Below are 14,124 nucleotides of genomic sequence, written 5' to 3' on the forward strand. Positions count from 1 at the left end.
AAAATCGCCCACCATCTTACTACTCACCCGTCCCACAGGTCATCCATTTTCTATTTTTTCCACGCTTTCTTCCTATTTATCTACATAGTCATTGGTCGGTGTGCACGCGCGCGCACGCGCGCGCGCGCACACACACACACACACACACACCCTGAAATAAACAGAACACCGGCTTGAATGTCAGGCAGAGCTAGAATTCAAATCCTGTCTCTCCCTCTTCACCAAGTGCGTGGCCTTGGGTATGCGACCACTTCCCTGAGCCCATTTCCCATCTGTACAAACGGAATAACAACACTATCAACATCATAAGATTATTTCAATACAAAATCACGTGAACTAGTATATGGGAAATGCCAATCGCAAAGACGGCTGCATAGGAGGTGCTCGATAAACAGCATCCAAAACGATTGCCCTTGACTCTTTAACTCAATGAACATTTTTTAAAAGCGTGGACTGAGTGCCGGGCAGCAGGGAGAGAGAAAACAGAGTGCCCGTCCTCCAAAAAATGCGTCATCCAGAGCCAGACACGAACATGCGGGCGACAGTGACACCATCTCTGTGCTGGCAAGGATAAGGCCGGGGCCGAGCCGGACAGAAAGATGGGAAGGAAGCACCAGGCTGGTAAAGATTTGGTTAACACAGACCACGGCGGGTCTGAGAGAACCTGGAGAGAGACAGGCTGGGGTTCTGCCTTTTTAGACTGAACATCAAATGACAAGCCCTTGGGATGTTGCTACATAATCTTCCCGTCATTTGTAGTGACTGCATAATATTACACCGCTTCCGCGTGCTGTACTTTCCTTAACCTCTCCCCTGCCCCTTGGTTTCAAGGTTACCAGTTAAGCTATTAGTGATATCAGCACCATGAACACGCATGTGAAAGATTTTTCCTTTCAGGAATTACTTCCGTCGGATCAATTCTAGGTCAAAGGGTATGAACCTTTTCCAATAGCTCTCGCAACTCACTGCCAAGTTGTGGTCAAAGGGTTCACACGCTGGATGGTATCATGATTCCGTGCGTTTTGCCGGAATAGACAAAACGGGTCCTTCGGTGTTGTGTCGGCTTCCATTCCCTCGATGAGCTGCTTGGTGGAGGAAATTGAATTCAAATGAATTCCCTAGGGTGGGTATAAGGGAAGGGGAGGGCAGGAAATCGTGGCCACGGGTCTAGGTTGGGGACTCAGATTTGGGGACTGGGATTTCTGGGAAGCCTCAGCCTTGAGGAGGTGTGAGGGAAGCATTTCTTAATTGCATCGTTGGTATTTCCCCTCTCGTCCGTGGCTGACCAAATGAATAATTAACACCATAACAATCACCACTGAATGTATTCAACAGGGGAGAAAAGGGGCCACCTCTAACCCTGACTTCCTTTTCACGAGGATGGTGACCGTTACATAGCAACCCCCTGTTCTGCTGAGCACTTTGAAAGGTTGGGAAAAGCAACTGAGACCAAGATAATATTTGTGGATCTTCCACGACCGATGGGCAAGGTGTTGGGGTTCCTGTGGTTGTCTGCCTGCACCGGTCTATCCCGGCCTCGAGGAAGGGCGGGGTGAAGGCCATCCCGGGACAGAGGAGGGGATTCAACTTTTCTTAAGTCCTGGCCTGAAGGAGGTGATGAAGGGGAGTCCAGTTCTCCCTGCTCCACGATGGTTGTTCCATCAGGAGGACAGATGGTGAGGGGAGCAGGTACCAGAAGGATGACTGTCTGGTTTTCCCAGGACCAGAGAGGATCCCTAAAAGAGGGCATGATGGACACGTCCAGGGAGGACAGAGGATCCTGAGAATATGGGATGGGCGGAGGAGATAGGATGCTGGTGGCATGCTTCCCTGGACAGGGTGAGTTGGCTGGACAGCTGGATGGGGCACCGTGCAAGGCCATGTCCATCTGTGCAGGGACAACCGTGCAGCTCTACAGAAGTGAGTGGCCAGATAAATGAGCCCGAGGCAAAATGAGATGTGCAAGGTTTTGCTAAGTTCCCAGGGGCCCCAGAAAGGAATGCTGAGACACTGAGAAGGGCTAGTGCGGGTGGACTTTGGAAACAGAGGCGAATGTCCAGGACCATGGACTTCAGTGACGGGTAGGCACACAATGCCCCAGAGGTCAGTTGAAAGCAGTCACCCAGAACAGGCACCAGCCCAGTGACCGGACTAAACTGTCAGACAGCTCAGGCTGCAGAACACCACCGACTGGGTGGCTTAAACATCAAATATTTGTTTCCCACAGTTCCGGAGGTTGACACGTCCAACATCAGGGTGCCAGTGTGGTTGGGGTCTGATACAAGTTCTTGACCAACCCCCAACCCCGCCCCCCCCCCGCCCCCCGCCACCGCTTGCCGTCTTTTTGCTGTGTCCTAGGGTGGAGAACAGAGAGAAAGAGCAAGCTCTCTTCCTCTTCCTATAAGGACACTGATCCTATCATGAGTAATCACCATCTGACCCCACCTCTTAATACCATTCCTTTGTAAGTAAGTAAGAGTAAGGGTTTCAACACAGGCATTGAGGTGGGGTGGGGGCGGGGAGCGGATATAAACAAGCAAGCCGTAGCAGAAGAGAAGAGACGACCACCAGCAAGATGGCAGAAGATCGTGAGCTTTGAGGTGACCTTCCTTCCTTTGACCGCCCCCCCCCCCCCCCCAAAGTCCTAAAATCTACTCAGCTAACTTAATTGCTTGTTGTAAATTGAAGTTTTGTGAAAACCCATAATGAGGCTCCGGTTCCAGCCCAGGTGAAATAGGCATCTGGCCGGCAGGCAGAAGCTGGAGCCCTGAGGGCCATGAGGGTGTGGCCACAGAGAACTCTCAGAAATGAATGGAGACGGTTGTTGGCTTTCAAGACAGTGACACTGGGTTGCTCCAGCCCCAGTGCACAGGCTGTGCACAGAACAAGGGCATCCAGCTTCAACTTCAAGGGCAAGTGGGGCTGAAATCCCCCAGAGAAGCTGCCTTTTCTTAATACGCTTGTGGTCCAGCCCTTAGCAGGGTTTGGACGGGTGGGGGAAACTGGAATGTTTGGGCCTTTTGCCTCTGGCCTCCATCGGGCTCGACTATTTACCCCAGGATACCATACAAGCATGATCATTTCCTACGTGGGCTGTGACGTGAAAGCATTTGGGGGGTCTTGCTCTCAAGCTGCTCCGCCCAGTTCGGTAGAAATGTCTCGTGTCTCGTGACATTTCGTACAAACGTGTCTCGTACAAACTGAGATGTGCTGTAAGTGTAAAATACATACCAGATTTTGAAAATTCAGAACGAGAGCAAGAAAGTCACCAATAAATGGCTTTATGTTAATTACATGCTGAAACGCCAATATTTTGAACGTGGATTACCTAGGCTGCTGAAATTACTTGCCTTACTTTGTTACTTTTCCAATGCGGCTGCTAGAAAATTTAAAATCACCCATGTGGCTCCCGCTACATGTAGGGGCAGTGCTGCGCCAGAAAGAAAGTTAACATTTTGCAGACGCCATAGGTGATTGTGTCCGTCTGCAAAGGTAGCGTATTTGCGTACGTGTGTGTATATGGGTAGATGTGGGTACGTGTGTGTGTTTGTGTGTGTGTACGTGGGTGAGAGTGAGTGTAGATGTGTGTGCACGTAGGTGTATCTGTGTGTATGACTGAGTATATATATATATATATATGTGCGTGCATATCTGTATGTGTGTGAATGTGTATATGTGTGTGAGAGTGGCTATGTGTATGAATATGTGCGTATCTACGTGCGACAGAGCAAGTGCATTCGTGTGGGCACATATGTGTCCGTGGATATGTGTATCCGTGTGTGTGTTTGGGGGGGCCCGAGCCATTGGAGGGGGGCGCGGAGGAGGCCCAGTGGTAGGTCAGGACACGGTGATTCAGAGGCCGTGAGAGGCAGCCTGACCTGATGAGACAGTTTGGAATGGCACGTAGGAGCAGAGTGAAGGGGGCCCCGGGGGTCTCACAAATCACCAAGCTCGAGCAGCAGCGCCATGGAACTGAGGGAGGAGCCAGCCAACCGCAGCGTGGCCGGCACATGGATTTAGGCACAGGCTAGCCCGGTGGTTACGAGGATGGGCTTTGGAGCCAGATTGTTCCATTCTAGCTTCTCCACGAACTACCTGTGTGGCCTTGGGCAAGTTACTTAACTTTGCTGTGCCTCAGTGTATTCGTCCGTAAAGGGGACATCTATTTGTCATTGGTGACTATATCATTGGGTCATGGTGAGTTGGTAACGCGCTTGTACGTGTCAAGTGCTTCAAACAGGGTCTGTTGGGTCCTGCTTGGCCACAGAATCCTCTATTATTTTTGCCAGGAGAATATGGCCTTATGACTGAATTGGCCCGGGTCTTGAGCCCGGCTCAGGTGCACAGGCAGCTGGGTCTGTCACCCCAAGAAAGGGGAGAGGCAGGGAAGTGTGCAGCTGATATAAACAGCAGCTGTCCCATCTACTCCACCCTCTGGCTCTGTGACCTTGGGCAAGTGACTCGATGAATCAGAAGCCCAACTTCCACATCTGTAAAAGCTTCCTGGAGAAATGCTAAGGATTACACAACCTGTGCCCCACGGAAGGTGACAAGCAAATAACTTAATGACCGTGTTGCTGTCATTGGCAGTAAGGGGCTGACTTTCGGTTTGGGCTAGACAATGGCCCCGACTTGGAAGCTGTCCCTTCTGGAGATCAGATCCCACCTCAAACTCTCAACTCAGTGGCAGCAGAAAGGTCAGCTGGGACTTTGGGGCTGAGACCTGCTCAGTGGGCACTGGCCTGTGTCTGTTTAATAAATATCCCCTAGCCTCCTGGAAGGCTTCCTTCCCTTGCTGCGAAGTTTTGGTTCAACCTGTTCTCCTTTTGTAGTTGGGGTTTTGTAAGAGGCCAAGTTCCAGGCTGGGGCAGGATAAACAAGATTGCATGGCTAATGATTGGTGAGCTGGCCCGGAATGCAGTTTACTGCAGGTTGCAGTGGAGGGGAGTCGGTCACCCCCTGGGCAGTTTACAGGGAGGTTGTTAAAACAGGAAGGAGGGTCCAGACTCTGCAGGATGACTGCTCCGCATTTTTCTCTACCCTTTTTTTTTTAGGAGTGGAGACACCTGCTTCCGACGGGGAATTCTCTGCCTCGATCCGAGTTACGAAGAAATAAAAACCGTGTGACCAGAGCCTTACATTTATCTCGCATTTTGCAGCTTGCAAAAGACACTCAGTTCTACCACCACTCCAGTGTTGCAGGTGGGGCAATTGGAGCTCAGAGAGGGGACGTGACTTGCACAAGGACACACAGCCAGGAAATAGCAGGGCCAGGATTCTAAAATTTTCCACAAAGCAAGTGAGGCAAAAATAGTGTTTGTGCTCAATCTTCTGGAGCCGAAGCTGACCCTTCCCTCTGGGTGGGGACACTTGAATTGAATACAATCTTAGAGGGAGGGAATGGGATGGTCCCCCATTCTAATGGGATGTCACGATGATGGGGAGAGACGTTTTCCTTTTTTCCTAGCTCGGAATTTTAGAAGTCTGTTTTCTCGACCTCATACTGTTCTTCTCTGCTCAGATATAGCCCGTCTCTCCAACCCAGCTCTGGCCATCTGCCCCGTGTCTGAAGGGACTGCACGGTGCAAAGGCCGAAGGAAGAGATCCAAGTTCCGTTCCTGCTGCCTGACCTCAGGCAAATCACTAACTCTCTCTGGACCTCAGTTTGCTTATCTGAAAAACGGGTAGGTAAAGTCTAGATGAGCTCTGGGAGCCCGCCCACGCTTCTAAAGCGTCCAGTCTGGCCCCCTGCCTGCAGCTCCGCCACAGAAGAACTGGGGCCCAGGGCAACGTCTGGCCCTATCCTGGCACCTCGGTGCTTTGTCCTGCTGGGGACATCTGCAAGTCTCCCCAGGCCTCCGTGGATGGCCCCAGCTGCCCTCTCTGGTGAGCTCAGCACAGCATTCATGAGAACCGATGGTGGAGATAAAGACAGACATGCCGAAATGAGGCTCTCTGTCTCTGTCTCTGTCTCTGTCTCTGCCCCACGCAGGCTTCCTCCCTCAAGGCAGCTGCAGACTGGCCTGGGGGAGGACTGGTTGCCATTCCAGAAGGAGCAAAAACTCGGGGTGGACGGGTTCCATTAGCTCATTCTTCTAATTGTTCTGGCTGGTTATTGTTTCTCCTGATTTATTTCCAATTAGCGCTAGGGAGCTCAGCTTGGGGTTGATTCTGCCAGTTTCCCAGAGCCAATTCTCAGCTATTTCTGGCTTGGCCAGACCCAAAGCCTTCCTGCTTCCATGCTAGCTGCCATTCGGGGAGGGCCTTCTGGGCACTTAGACCACGCTGCCTGCCACCCTCCCGACAGCACTTGTGAAGCCGGTCTCGTCATCGCCATTTCACAAAAGCGGAAACCGAGGCTCGGTGAGGCGAAGGGACTTGCCCAGGTTCCCGCTGGCGGTGAGCGGGCGGTGAAGGCGAATGCTGTCTTACAGGCCGTCAAAGACAGGCGCGTTTCAGCAAAATCGGTTGCCATGGTCTGCTTTTATTGCGCCCGGCGCACTGCCTTGCCATCGCATTATTTGCACTACTTAGAGACAATTAATCCACAAATAAACCCCAGGCCTTGTCTTCCAATCGGAAACCCAGATTTCTGGGACTTTTCGGGCCGTTTCTGAGCTAGCCGGGAAATCTCCTGGTCATATTAGGAATAAGCGAAGCCATTTGGGTTTTAATAACATGGTGAGAAAATGGTGTGACTTTAAAGTCTTTATTAGCCCTGGAATGCATTTTCCAAAGCAGGAATTAGCTGACACAGGCAGAGTGTCAGCTGGAAAAACAAGGTCTGGGTTAGGTGGCCCAGAAAAAAAACCTGCTTTGGTGCCCAGAGCCTCCCACTGATTTCAATTGCTGGTTAGCACAGGCCAGCAGAATAATTGTCCCATCGGTGAACGTGCCATTAGAAATGACCCCACACAGCTAATGGGGGTTTAATACTGGCTTGCTTGGTCCTTGGTATGGGTCCTGTTCTCATTTTTAGTAAGAAAATTACCTGTCTGTCATTTCTTTTAAACTTGTACAGTAATAATTAGCCAGGCCCCAAAGAGAAGCTGGTTCCCCTTAACCTTGGCCGGATGAAGGCTCAGTGACCCATTAAAGTCTGTGAAGTCATTTGACTCTGGCTGGCTAGGGAGGCAATGTGGCAGATATTTGATAGAAAATGGTTATAATACCTCACATTTGTTCCTCCTTTTACACTCTTCAGAGCTCAGGGTAACCTTGGGGTCATAAGCAAGGATTCTCACGAAGGGGTCGGCCAACCATGGCCTGCCAGCCAATCTGACCCACCTCATACTTTTGCAAATAAAGTGTTATTGGAACACCGCTGTGCCCATTCATTTACATTGTCTGTGGCTGCCTTTGCCCTCTCACACTACGATCGAGTAGTTGCATCAGAGACTGGATGGCCTGCAAAGCCTAAAATACTCGCTCTCTGACCCTGGACCAAAAGGGTTTGCTGACCTCTGCTCTAATTCACAAAAGCCAAGTTTGAATCCTGGCTCAACCACTCACCGGCTGTGTGATCTTGGGCACATCACTTTATCTCCACTCTCTGCTTCAGTTTCTCCATCTGTTAATGACAGGTAATAACAGTACCTATGTGGTGGATGCTAGCTAGCAGCCCTCACTGACTCCTTCAACTTGGGCATGACCATGGGACCGGCCTTCAGCAACTCAACGTAAGTGCAAGCGGTGTGCATCACTTCTAGACAGAAGCGTTTGGAGCCGGCATCGGCTTCCCGTGCTGCCTTTCTCTGCCGCACTGTCCAAGGAGGCCCTGTGACCCGGCTGCTGCACCTACGAGCCGGTCAATTCGTTTCTTGAAAGATTAAAATGGTGACAGATCCTCTCTACCCACAAATGATGTTTAGCACGAGTGAGGAATCAGTCTTTGGTGTTTAAGCCACTGAAGATTTGAACATCGCTTGTTACTTCAACAACACCTAGCGTATGGTCTCTGGCCCATTTCACAGTGTTTTGAATAAATTAGAGGAATTAGAGGCACCTGGGTGGCTCAGTCAGTTAAGCATCCGACTTCAGCTCAGGTCATGATCTCGCGGTCCGGGAGTTCGAGCCCCGCACCGGGCTCTCTGCTGTCAGTGCAGAGCCTGGAACCCGCTTCGGATTCTGAGTCTCCCTCTCTTTCTGCCCCTCCCCCACTCACACTCTGTCTCTCAAAAAATGAATAAACATTAAAAAAATAAAAATAAAAAAATAAAACTAGATGAATTAGGTGTGTAGGCTCTGTAGAATAGCGGCCGCCGTATAGTAAGTCTTCAGTGAATGCTAGCCGAAATCACTAATATCATGATGTCAATCATTATTAATGAAAACGTATACTATTTTTTCACAAACGAGCTCATTTTCGAGCTCTCAATGACTATGAGGTAGTGACTATTATCTTCATTTATTTGTTCAGTAAGCATGTCATGGGCACCTGCTTTACGTTCGGTAATATGCTAGACTCTAGGATATAGAAATAAATCAGAGAAGCTTTTGGCTCATAGAGGGAAGATCTGTCTCACTCAGACTTTAGAGTGGAAGTGATATTATAGGAAGACGTCACAGCTGAATCTTGGAAGATAAGTGGGGGTTCACCAGATGGAGAAGGGAAGGAAAGGCATTCCAGGCAAAGGGAACCAGCATATGCAATGACACAGAAGCTGAAATTATATGCTCTTTTGGGGAAACATTGGGCGGATTCGTGTGTTAGACAGACAACACTTTGATTAGGAATGTAGCAGACAATGTTGCTTGGCCACTCAGTAGATATCTGCAATTCATTCTCCCTCACCAACTATACCACCCAGAGAGAAGCAAGATCTATGCTTTCCCAGACTTCACCTTGCTAGAGATGGCCACGTGACACTGTTTCATCCAAAACAATGTCAAGAGAAGTTTCCTGGAGGAGCTTCAGGTTAAAGCAAAGAAGCCAATGAAGAGATCTCCTCACTGTTATGTGTGAGTGCAATGCCTGGAGCCGTGGCAGCCATCTTGTGACAATAAGAGGAAGGACAGGAGACCTGGGGAGACGTGAAACCAATATCTGGACCTTAAAGTGCTGCAAAAGCAACCTTGGAGGCAGGTACCCTCAGACTTCCTGACAAGTGAACAATATATGTCTTTGTGATTTAAGCGAATGCTCGTCTGTTGTTTGAAGCCCAAGGAGAATTCTGAGAAATGACGCTGGAGAGGTTAGCAGGGCCCAGATTAGGCAGGGTCCTTAAAGGCAGTGGGGTTTTGTGCAGGGAAAGTTTTGCATAGGGAACGGAAATTCAAGCTTACGGAGGGTAAGTCACTGCTCAGGATCCCACTGCTAATAGGTGTCAGAGGCTGGGATTTGCCCAAAGATCTTACAAACTGTTGACCAAGCCTCTTCCCACTTCTGTGTAGGGCTTTTTGCCTCATTTTGCCTTCAATTTGCTCGTGGCTTGTTTTGGCCCGTGGGTTATTTCTAACTGCATGCTGGATGGGTTGAGATTTTGCCAAAGCTTCTTCCTAAGTTGGGAGTAGATCTGTGAATTTCGTAAATAAGGAGACTTGAGGGGGTCGGGGAAGAAATCGCAGAAGGTGAGAAGGTGAAGCAACTTAGGACCAAACTGGCTTGGGGAAAAGACTCACAAGGACCAGGACATGGCCGGAACTAGACACCAGAAGGATAGTACCATTCTTTCCACCGTCTTGGTTTCATTGGCCGAGAAGAAAGTTACAGCCACAGCATCCTCTCCTGACCTTCCGTGGTTTGCATCTCTCTGACACACGTTGCTGTGACAGCCTCTATGAGACCATGAGCTCCTCGGGGCTAAAACAGTGCCTGACCCATCTGTATCTCTCAGAGCCTGGCTTTGTGTGTGCCCCAGACTGGGTACTTCCCAATATCTGCCCTGTGGAACCTGAAATGTAAGACAAAGAGAAATTAGGGGTGTCCTCATCTCTGGGGTAGCCACCTCTTCAAAAGATAGTATTACAGGTCATCCTGAATCTTGGAAGATAAGTGGGCTTTTTCTCCCCCCAGTCTCCTTGAGACAGGTGGACCCAACTCGCACATCAAGTCTCTCCCCCTGGTCCCCAAAAGACCAGCGCCAAAGACCAGCTGATATTCAATCTAGTTTAAGAGTTAAGAAGGCCAGTTCTTTCTTTTTCCTTTAAAAAAAAATTTTTTTTAACGTTTATTTAGTTTTGAGAGAGAGAGAGAAACAGAGTGTGAGTGGGGGAGGGGCAGAGAGAGAGGGAGACACAGCATCCGAAGCAGGCTCCAGGCTCCCAGCTGTCAGCACAGAGCCCGATGTGCGGCTTGAACCCACGAGCCGTGAGATCATGACCCGAGCCGAAGTCGGAGGCTTAACTGAACGAGCCACCCAGGCACCCCAAAAAGGCCACTTTTGAGCCCCAAATGGCCTGGCTCTGCCACTTATTAGCGTGACTGTGGGCAAATAACTTACCATCTCTATGTCTCAGTTCTGTAGTAAGAAAGGATTGATTTCATATACTTGTGAGGATGAAGTGAATTAGTACTAGGAAATGCTGGTATGTGCCAAGCCCTTGGTCAATGTTATTATTGTTATGTTTCGATTTTATCAGTTGCCACTGTTATCGGTATCATGCTTCCAGGCAGCCCCTTAGACCCTGACCCTTACTCTGACCCTGCTCCAGCTTCTGGTGCATAAATTGAGTCTTCACCAGGGTCCTCCTAGCTGCTGGCATCCATTCCGCCATAACTGGATCTGGATTTGGAATCGATCTTCTTGCCCCAGGGCTTGGAGCCCGGGCATTGCCCTCTAGATCCTGGCTTAGTCAGCCCCGCAGGCCCAATGTCCCCTGTTGCCCCAGGGAAGACCAGCTCTGACCCCCCGCACTCCCCCCCTCCCTGCCCCGCGGGGCTTGCCCCCTTCCACCAGCTCTGCACTCTCACGGGTGGGGGAGGGGAAGTCTGCCCCGGTGGCCCTGCCACGCTGAGCCTGGTCTGTGTATTCCCACCTTCACGCTTCAGTCGCTGTCACCCCTGACTCATCAGTTAGTTAACAAGCTCCGGAACCATTCCTCTTCCCCTGTGGCACCTCATCAAACAGCCCATCTCGCCTGCGAGAGTGCGGGCTCCATGGGGATCGTTCTGTGGGAGAACTCGGCTTGTCTGTTTTTCTGTGCGTCTGTCCTCCCTTTCTCATTGCTCCGAGAGCATCTCAAGGGCAAGGGCTCTGTCTCTTCTTTCTTTTGCAGTTAGTATGTAGAGAGAGTTTTGCTTTTCGCAGCAGGGAGTTGCGGACCATCTGGCTGGCTGATCAGGAAGGTTGTTAGTTTTAACAATAATAATAGTGGCTCACATTTACTGAGCAGTTACTATAAGCCAGGCCGTCTGCAAAGCACTTTTTTGGCATTAACTTGTAGAGTGTTTACAACAACCTTGGGAGGGCAGATTTTTTTTTTTCTTCCTTAATCACTATTTTACAGATAAACACACTGCAGCTTAGAGAAGTCATTGCCCACATCAGGCAGCTAGGAGAGACTCCGCAGGATTTGACACCAGCCGGTCTGACTTCAAAACTGTGTCCTAAATCTGTGCTTCTCAAACTTTTGGGGATGTACGAATCACTTGGTGACCTTGTTAAAATGCGGATCTGGGTTAGGACCAAAGATTCAGCATTTCTAAGAAGCTCTCACATGACGATACTGCTAACGAGATCTGGATTAAATCGTATTTCCTCCTACCATGTTAGGTTGACTACAGCATGCTCAATTAAGCTTTTTCCTGGAAGGAAGTGTTTGAAATAAGTCATGGAAAAGGCTCGTGGCTGAGAGTCCTGGGTGTGAATTCCAACAGTTTTACAGTCATCATGACCTTGGGCAACTTCTACTCTTAGGAACTCAGTTTCCTCATCTGTAGGATGAGGCTAAATACAACTTGCTGGATTATGAAGGATCAGATGTGATAACGCCCCTGAAAAAGGACTCTGCGGACTACAGAAAGTATGGCTGTTACATTTACTATTAAAGTCCTAAAAACCCAAATCATACTATTACTAATAACAGCTCCCAACCGAATGGACCATGGGTCACGGACATTCAAGTTGTCATTCGTTCGCCAAACTCTCTTATATTTTTTACCATCTGATGATCAAGGATGAAGGGATTCACGGTGTTTTATTGCGCTAATTAAGAGCTTTCACTACCTCAGGATGTGAGTCTTACAGAACTTTCTGTGGTGTGTTTTATACCCACAAACCGATTCGCCCAAGCCCCTTCCGTCTTTGGTGCAATGGATGAAAAGGTAAAAAGCCTGAGTCCAAAGGAACATGAGATCACAAGGAGAGCTCGACTGAGCAGGAATGTGGAGCAAAGTTGACGTCCCCCCACTGAGTCCCCAGCCCTGGAGGTCCAGCATGGAAAGAAAACAATGGCTGTAGTACGTATCACTACAGTGACCAACTGACCGATTAGCAGGGTTGCAGGTATTTCTCAGTAGGTCCCTTAATGTAGTCTCTGTAATGAACCAGAGGTGGTGGGTTAATGATGGCTACAAATTCTCTGCTGCTCCTCCTATTAAGAGGTGATGTCTAGCTCCCCTCCCCTTGAATCTAAGCTGTCCTTGAGACTTGGTTGATACCAATAGAAGGTGGCAAAGTGATCCTCTGGGGCTTCCAAGCTCGGGCCTTAAAAGGAAAACTGACAGTTTCCGTGCTCTCCCCTTGGAAACCAGCTGCTTCCAAGAAGCTTAGGCCAGACTACTGAGGGGTGAGAACCCTGGCAAGGGAAGGGGCCTTGAGGGTGAGAGGCCATCTTGGGTGTTGTAATTCCAGCCCTCAGCTCCACCATGTGGAGTTAGATAACAACCCAACTGAGCCCAGTCAACCTCCAGGATTGTGAGAGATGATGCATGAGTGCTGTTTTGTACCCCTGTGTTTGGCAAGTTACACAACTGAACACTAAAACCCTAGACACTTCTTGGATCTATTTTCTCTTTCGAATTCTCCGTCAGTTCGTTCATCCGACACGTTATTTCCATGCGCGAAGCCAGTAGCCCTTCGTGTAGTCCCTCCACAGGCAGCGTCCAGGGCTGGCATCATGCAGAAACTGGTTAGAAATGCAAATTCTGAGCCCCACCTCAGATCTAGTGCCTCAGGAACGCGGAAAACGGATTAACAAGCCCCTGGAGTTATTCTGACACGACACTCAAGTTATAGAACCACTGGGCTGAGCCCACAGTTTTCTATCCTGGGAGGACTTGAAAAACATACGCCGGGTTCAGAGAGTGCTCAGGTGTGTGTGACCCATAAGGAGTTTCATGCTGCCTCTGCCGCGTAACCGGGTCCCACGGAGGAATTAAAGATGTGCCTCCTGAAGCTGGGCGCTCTAGACCAGGGCTTAATGCGTAAAGGCACAAATGATTTACCTGAAGCTTTGGCAAAAAAAAAAAAAAAAAAAGAGGCAGATTCTGATTCAGTGGATCTGAGGGTTGGGCCTGAGATAAGTGCTCCTCCTTATAAATTCCCACCTGACTCTGATGCAGCAAACCTTACCTACAGTCGCCAGGCTCGGGGCAGTCGCTGTCACCATCTCTTCCGAAGGGTAGATGGCTTAAAAGGCAGTTTTCTATTACACAGCCACACACAGAGGCCCACGCACACCGTTAGGAAAGCTTCAATCAGAGGCAGCCATGCCCACTGCCGCGGGGGCAGCCTCGGTGTCCCTTCCCCATGGTCGGCAAGCCCCCATAGGAGATGCCATTTGAGCTTTGCCTCGCACGATCATAGATGAAGAGGACTTTGTCCAACAGACACGGAGAAGGACGTTCTTCTTTCTTTTCCTTTTTCTCCCCCCAACTCTTTTTTATTATCAATACGTATAAGAGAAATTTACCATCATAACCAGTTTTAAGGATACGGTGAAGGGGTACGAATACGTTCATAATATTGTGCAATCATCACCACCGTCCATCTCCAGAATTCTTCCCTTTGTCACATCGCTGAAACTATAGCCGTCCAACAATAACTCTCCATTCCTCCCTGCCCCCCGCCAGGCCCTGGCGACCCCTATTCTCCTTTCCATCCCTGATTTTGACAACTCGAAGTACCTCACCTAAGTACGGTGTACGTCCTTTTGTGACTGGCTTATCTCGCTTTCCATAAC

At 49.5% G+C, this 14,124-nt stretch overlaps 1 long non-coding RNA gene across 2 annotated transcripts; it reads left to right on the plus strand.

The window, feature by feature from the left end:
* Nucleotides 1-4,427: 4,427 nt before the first annotated feature.
* Nucleotides 4,428-7,321, plus strand: LOC121011199 (uncharacterized). Of its 2 annotated transcripts, XR_005781534.1 has the most exons (3): nucleotides 4,428-4,697; nucleotides 5,055-5,202; nucleotides 5,522-7,321. It is a non-coding gene; the product is annotated as an uncharacterized LOC121011199 (long non-coding RNA). The 2 variants fall into 2 exon arrangements; XR_005781533.1 differs by having other exon boundaries at nucleotides 4,429-4,697; nucleotides 5,055-7,321.
* The last annotated feature ends 6,803 nt before the right edge of the window (nucleotides 7,322-14,124 follow it).

This window comes from Herpailurus yagouaroundi, unplaced genomic scaffold (assembly GCF_014898765.1).
Source record: "Herpailurus yagouaroundi ecotype Mexico unplaced genomic scaffold, PumYag 29, whole genome shotgun sequence".
Classification (NCBI taxonomy): domain Eukaryota; kingdom Metazoa; phylum Chordata; class Mammalia; order Carnivora; family Felidae; genus Herpailurus; species Herpailurus yagouaroundi.